Genomic DNA, 8,453 nt, shown 5'->3' with positions numbered 1-8,453 from the left:
CTATATATATATGCTATACCATGTAAAACATATTATATATATACTTCTATATTATACTATATATACAACACATTTTCTTTATCCATTTATCTGTCAATGGATACACATAAGGCTACAAAGAACATAAGGGTACAGATAAGTATTCAACATAATGATTTTATTTTATTTTTTCTGGATGTATACCCCAAAGTGCAATTGCTGAATCATATGGTAGTTATATTTTTAATTTTTTGAGGAACATCTACATTGCTTTTCACAGTGGCTGCACCAATTTACATTTCTACCAATAGTGTACAAGTGTTTCCTTTTTCTCCACCCCCTTGCCAATATTTGCTATCTGTCTTTTTGATTTGGTTTTCTTTAATGATTAGTGATGTTGAACACCTTTTTATGTACCTGTTAGCCATTTGAATATCTTCTTTAGAAAAATGTCTATTCAGGTCATTAGCCTATTTTTAAATTATTAGTATGTTTTAACCATTGAGTTATATGGTTTTTGTATATGTTTTGGATACTAACCCCTTATCAGTTATAAAATTTGCAAATATTTCCTCCCATTTTATAGGTTCCTTTTTCATTTTGTTGATCATTTCTTTTGCTGTGTTAATGTTTCTTAGTTTGAAATAGTGCCACTTGTTGATTTTTGATTTAGCTACTTATGAATTAGCTATCATTTCCAAAAAATTATTGCCAAGACCCATGTCAAGAAACTTTGCCCCTATGTTTTCTTCTAGGAGTTTAATGGTTTCAGGTCTTATTTAAGTCTTTAATTAATTTTGAATTAGTTTTTATGAGTAATGTAAGGCAGGAGTCTAATTTCATTCTTTTACATGTGAATATCCAATTTCTCTAGCACCATTCATTGAAGCTACTGTCTTTTCATCTGAGTATGCTAGGCATCCTTGTCAAATATTAGTTGACTATATATGCATGGGTTTATGGAGATTATTTTCTAAAATTTTATATGGTTAAAAACAACTTGATAAAAAATAGAGCTTATATAATAGAAAATAAGGACAAATAAATGTATGGTTTATGGCTGATATTAATAATGCTTCTCATGTAAATAAAAATATTGCTCTTTTATTATTTTAGCATGTTATGTGGTGAAACTCATTCCATGCTCATAAACAATGGGTGCTATGCAATGTATCATCAAAAATGTCATCTCTTTTAAATTCCCTTAAGTGTTACCCACTTATTTTTCTCATGGGTATGTAGTTGCTGAAAAAAAAAGTCCTCATTAATAATTCTACTGATAATCTAAACCCTCTGAATTAAAGGAGGCACTAACCACAATCATTTTCTGTTTTTAGGAAGTTGGAAACATCATCTAATGATACCACAAAAGGATATTATTATTGTAGATTTATTTAAGAAAAATCTTAGGCAGCACTCCTCTTAGAAATTTGCATTTGATTATGTGTTGAAATTATATTTTTCTGTAAATTCATAAAGACCTTATACTTTCAGAATCTACTCTTAAAATATGCTATCCCTCTTTAAAACAGTTAAATTATTTTTAAAGTTGGGTTGTAGTCTGAATATCTGCGTTTTCAAGAAAGCAGAGAAGACCACGACTACATTTTATGAGTAATGTTATTTTACCCTTGCTTTATCTAGAATCAAGGATTTGTAGTGAGAAAGGAAACAGGAAGCTATAATTCTCAAGAGTATTCAAGGCACTTAACATTATATTATGATCTATTTACAGATTTTGTTTAAATTTGGTAATATCTTATTTTTATGAAGTTCTCTAACTATATAGACATATCTAAGACATTTTAAAATTTGTTTTAGAGTATGTCTTAATGCCTTAAGGACCAAATATCTATATAAACCATGATGATTTTTAACTGGAAAAGAAAGATTAAGGTACATAATTTTAATAGTAGTAATTTAAGTTTTTTTTTTAAAGTACTTAGGGTAGCATATATATTACAGAAATGATAATCTCAAGGTAATGGAGCTACAATAAACTTTTTCAATATCAGTTTTGGATTAGACAAGTATAAAATAAAATTGAAGATGGCATTTCCATCTTCAAAGAGAACATGAATTAATTTAAAATAAATTTAAAAATTAGGAATACCCACCAGAAAGCTTTGTGGTATTTATTATAAAGCTGTGTTTTCAATAAGTTTGAGAATTGCAGTAGGTCCTTGTCTTATTCAGAAAAAATATAAAATAAATTACATATGAATAAAACTATTATATGATACTTTGTACTATATCATCTTAATGAAATACTTGAAAATTCAATTCCTTCCTTGAAGTGAATATTTAAAGAAATTACCATAATAGCTTATGTATGCTTATCTATCTTATGATATGCATACATGAAAAGTATTATTCACTGGATAAATTACCATTATTATGAATAGATGATTTATATACATTTTTAAACACCAAATATATAAAACTTAAATTTATTGCATATTTCATCTCTTAAAAATAATTTTTGGTTCTATTAAAACATGCTAAAGATATAAATAAAGAAAAAAAACCTCATTGTATCGACTGTAGTTTAAGATTGCAATGAGATAGAAGAAAATTAATGTCTTTGTCCATTTCCCCTAGCTAAAGTCAATGTGAAAAAAAAAGAATGAAGGAAAACAGAAAAGAAAGCTACACGTCTTATGAAGCAATGAAACACATAATTCTAACAAGAGTTCACATATAAAGAATAATTGCTGAGTAATGTGAAATAAAATCCCAGGAATAGGGAGATTATTCAGGGAAGACATATGTATGTATCTTGGGCACAAACAAAAATAGTAAAAGACAAATAAAAATTAATATCCCCCCAAATTATACTATGAAACAGTTATAAATTATAACGAATGACATCATCATAGAAGTTGGTCTAGTAGGAAGCTCTAGGAACCAATATACCTACTGAAACAACTATTGAGCTGTCCAGAAATGTCAGAATAAAATATTTTAAATCTCTAGTGTCCAGTTGAACACTTATAGTGTTCAAAGGAGCACTTATTGAAGAAAGATGCTGGTATATTTTAAATTTTGGTGTGTCAGAAAGCAGCTACCATTCTCCAGCCTATAGCAGACAGTCCTGGGAAGTCTATATACTCTTGATGTGGTTTGCTGCTGCCAGGATGTACATAAAGACATCTCCTCTAAAAATTAGAGTTGTGTGTTTTGAGCAGCCTAGAGGGTCACTGGTACACAGGGTGGTCATCGTTTCAACTCCATTGGGCTAAAGCGAATTTCTGGAAAACATCTATCAAAATAATTCGAAAAAGCAGAGCACATTTATACCTAGCTTTTCTTACTGGATCTAGACAATTAAGGAAATCTCTCCGAGGTCAATGACTGACTGCAAAGTTAATGAAACACATTTAAGTAAGCAGACACAACATGAAATATAGTCATTGCAAAAATAGTTTGGCAAAGCCATTAAAAAATAGATGACAGGAGCCCTCAACAAAATGATGGGAAATACTGGAAAAGGGGAGAATTTCCAAGGTTATCAGATTACAATTTCAACATGTTTGATTATTAAAAACAACAAAGTAATTACACAGTGCACAAAGAAACACACACAATGAAGAAAAATGACCAGAGCTTAAGGGATATATGGAATACCATTGAGGGTGTCAACAAGCCCGTTATGTAAGTTTCAGAAAGATAAGATGGAGAGAAGGGGGAGAAAATGTTTGAAGAAATGATGGCTGGAAACTATCTGTTGAAAGCCAAAGCTAAAGAGTATCTTGAAAGTAGCGAGAGAAAAGTGATTCAGCACAACAAAGTGTATTACTCAGGGTTATCCAGAGAAAAAGAACCAGTAGTATACAGAAGATCTAGATCTAAATAAAGAAAGATTTTACGAAAATGTTTCACAAGATTATGGGGACTGAAATTTGAAAATATTTCACAAGAATATGTCTGAAATTTGTAGGGCAGGCTGGCAGGCCGGCAGGCTGCAAATTCAGTTATGAATTGATATTTCAGTCTTGAGAATGAATTCCAGAATGCAGAAATAAACCACACATCTATGACCCATTCAGTTTCCACAAGGGTGCCAAGACCATTCAATGGGAAAATAACAGTCTCTATAATAAATAGTTCTAGAACTTGACAACTATATGTAAAAGAATGAAATTGGACCCATACTTGATTACGTAAAAATTAACTTGAAATTGGTCAATAAACTAAATATAAGAAATGAAATTATAAAAAACTTAGAAGAAAACATATAGGTAAATCTTTATGGCCTCTAATTTGGCAGTGGATTCTTAGCTTTGACGGCAAAATAAAGAAGAAAAAAAAACATAGATAAGTTGGACTTCATAAAAAATTAAACTTTCATGCATCACGAGATATCAAAACACTGAAAAGATGACCTACAGAATGAGAAAAATATTTATGAATTATACATCTGCTAAAAGTTTAATATAAAGAGTATATAACGTATTACAACTCATTAGTAGAAAAACAAATAACACAATTTAAAAGAAGTTCAAGACCTCTGAATAGATGTTTTTCAAAGGAAATATATAAGAGACCAACAAGTACATGAAAAACGTTCAACATCATTTGCCATTAAGGAAACGCAAATCAAAACCACAATGAGATAATATTTTATACTCACTTGGATGGCTACAATAAAAATAAAGGTAAAGAGAAAGTGGTGGTATGTCTGTATCTTTCAACTTCCCATCAAAAATTAGACTCACTCGGTACCTATTTAGTCCCCACTCAACCCACAGATTTTTTTAGAATTCACTGGTCTGTGAACTCCACAGTCACCTGGTTGACAAATTACCTGCCTAATCTTGTATTTTGTTGCTCTTGTAGCTGTGGTCTCTATATCTGCACAAAGCAATCTATCATCTGTGTTTAATCTAGCCACCTAACCATAGGACACCTTAGATCTCACTATCCTATCCTCTCATTAATCACCCTATCTCATTATTGGCTAAAGCAATCCTTCCATCATCATGGTGGCCCATTCAATTCCGTCAGCCACGCAATGAATGGCATTGAATAATACTCCATATGAGTAACCATGCTGTGTTGCCTATGAATGTCATCAGCAAGTATCATATGGAAGACTTAGGTGGTTACTCATGAACAAAGAGTCAGCAGGTACACCAACATCATTTCCTAACATCCTGTGGAGATATATGTTTGGGCTGAGACATGACTGTGTGCAGTGTGCGTCTGGAATCCAGGAAAGAACCATCCCTCTGTAACTCTTTTGTTTTATAAAATGTGCATAAGAGGTGATGGTTGGTTTGTGAGAAGATATTTGTTTTGGTTTAAGGCACCAAGCAGTCTGAACTCAGGAACTGCACATTTAAAGAGTTCTTAGAAACATCCAAGACAAAGAGAACTTCATTTTGGTGCCATGGAAAGTTGAGTCTACGAAGTAGTTGTAAGTGGGAATTGGAAGATTTTCTTGGCAGGCAAAGAGAAGGATGGTCTTGCAAACAATCATATTTTTCTCCAAAATATTCAATTTTAGTATGTGAATCTGGTTTATAATTATTGCATAAAATAACTATATATTTCTAAATCAGAATTAATCAACTTATTTTTGTAATTTCAAAAATTTTATAAATTTTGAGTTGCCTCGTACTCTATCAATATCCATCATCTTCATAATTCAATAAAAGATTAGAGCCACTAGGAGGGTGCATTTAGAATTAGAGAAAATGAATTAAATTAGTATATTTTTTGACTACAGAACATAATTACATGCACGTCCATATAATAAACTTAGCTCTGATTGCCCATAGGGTCTCCAAATTTTCATTTTATTTTTGTTCCATGAATGAGAAAACAGCACTAGGATACAATGACTCAAAGTCATTTTACTTTTTGGACCAATTAAATGAGTGAAAAAAATATTTAGCTATTTCTGTTACAGTATAAAGGCAGTACTTTTGATAAGGTATTGCAATTCATTCATATTAATCATAAAAACTGTACAATAAAACATCTAATTTAGAGGCCAAGAGGCCACAAACTAAGTCTTATTCAAAAGTAGGATAATCTGAATAACTGTCTTCCAGAGATAAAGTTGAAAACAAACCTAAATTCAATACTTACTCTTTTTTGGAATACTTTTTTTCCATCTCTAAATTTTGTCTTTTAGACTGGTGGCATTCCTCTCTTTGGCAGAGAAACAGAACCAATAGGATGCCGACATACACACAGAGAGAACTTTAAGAAATTGGCTCACGTGAATGGTGAGAGCTGGTAAGTCCCAACTCTGTGATGTGAGCTTGGGAGGCTGGAGAAGCAGGGAAAAGTTAATGTTACACTGAGTCCAGAGGCAATCTGGAGGCAGAATTTCCTTTCCTGGAGGATCTCAATCTGTTTTCTGTGAATACCTTCAACTGGTCGGATGAGGCCCACCCGCATTAAAGAGGGTGATATGCTTAACTCAAATTTGGCTGATTTAAATGTTAATCTCATTCAAAAAAATGCCTTCATAGCAATGTCTAGATTATTTTTTCACCAAATGTCTGGGTACCCTGGCCCAGCCATTTGACATATAAAATTAACTATCGCATATACCTAATATGAAGGTAAAGTGAGCAAATGAATACCTGATTTTTTTTTCCAGACATTTAGTATGCAGGGTTCAATGGAGATTGATAAACCTACAGATGAACCATCTGGTGTTGATTGTGCCTTTCGTTGTATAAGCTAAAAGTCAGAGAACAACACAAGGCACCAATGGCAAATAATTCTGTTATAAAGGAGGAAGAAAAAGGGAAAATTTTTTTTAATTACTAGAAAAAATCATTGTTAGAAATACAGGAGAAAATATACCCATATTTGTGAATCACAGTGTGTTGCTGTTGGTCTTATTAGACAAAGTATTATGCATTATTGGTTTTTATCTACTTTTTGTATACTTCTGTTATTTACATTTTATAAAATAGAAATAATTTTCAAGTACTTTTTTTTGGGATTCATGAAGAGTTGCTATCAACTGAATTAAAACTTGAATGGTTAGTTGTAATAACCATATCTACTTTAAACAACTGCTACCATCTGTTTTAAAGTCTCTAAGAAAATTTAAGCTGGACTTAAATTAGCTTTAAACTATAAACAAAGGATGACTTATTGCTCATTAAAGAGAGGAAAGAACTAATGATGTAGTAAAATTATTTAGAACTATTTGCCAATGTTCCTTCAATCACATGACTGTCAATCAAAAAAGATTATAGTTATTCTATAATGAGAAAAAATTTAGTTCATTTTATGCTCAGTTCTTTGCAACATTTTGCCTTGGGACCTGAATGTTCTCAAAACCTTTACTTTTCATGTTTTTATATGCTATACGAAATAGGAAAAACAAAACAACAAGAAAGATGAAGATATGATACCCAGTAAAAAGAAAATGCAATCTAGAAGATAAATGAAGAAAATGCTCAGGAATGTGAAAACATCCTAGAGAAGCGCATATAGATCAGCTCGCACAGATAATAATAGAAAGACGTAAAAATCTAGAGGAAAAGACCAAGAAAAATAGAATAGAATATCTGATGTAGACTATTTTATAGATGTTTCAGAATTTATCAAAAAGTTGGGGATAAATCAGTGAAAGGATACGCATGTGAAATTAAGTGCATGACCATATAGGGCAATGATTCACTCCAAAATAATCACTGTCCAAGAAAATAAAAGTGATTTTACTTAACTTGGAAATAAATCATGTTTAAAATTATGACAACGAAATAATACATATTACTATAACCAAAAGCTATCATTATACTGAGAGAATGGGGGAAAGTGAACTGTTCATTTTTATATTGAGACATGTAATAGTAAAATCCAAATTAACTATCTGAAGAATTCAGTAGATAATGTGTATAATAAGAGAAAAAAATAAGAAATTGCGTAAGTTAGTAAAAAGGAGATAAAGAGCAGAAGGAAGGTAAAGGGCTTTTTTATAAATCCAGTATCTGAGCTGTGAAGTTTCTCCAGTCAGTTCTACATATTTAATTTTGGTAAAAAAAACGCCAGAGATTCTCATTTGGAATGAAAAATGAGCAGTGCTCTTCACTGAAGTCTTTTATCATCCCCAAATCAATATTTTCTAATTTGACTTTATTTTTCATGTTTTTCCTACAATCTCAATGGCTAAGATTATATAAATTCTCCAGAATCATGGCAGTATGTTACACATAGATTGTAGTCTTACAGGTGAGTTACAGTTGAAGCTTTTCCAATAAGTTGTCTTTTAATTAGCTCTTTGGTAATTAGAGGAAGAGTCTAAGATTATTTCCAGAGGAAAGACAAATCATTCTGTCTTTAGAGCAGATGTCTGGAGAAGAGTAAAGGCAAAACATAAAATTGGAGAATTGTAGCCTTCTCTTCCCTATCCTATCTGGTAATTTTATTTGGCATCTTGTATTGAAAGTTAATGATTTCTTTAGATCAAATTTACCTGGGATTTTAACTTTATCTGGTGC

Source organism: Pteropus vampyrus, unplaced genomic scaffold, assembly GCF_000151845.1.
Source record: "Pteropus vampyrus isolate Shadow unplaced genomic scaffold, Pvam_2.0 Scaffold27, whole genome shotgun sequence".
Lineage (NCBI taxonomy): Eukaryota > Metazoa > Chordata > Mammalia > Chiroptera > Pteropodidae > Pteropus > Pteropus vampyrus.
This window is presented reverse-complemented; position numbering follows the sequence as displayed.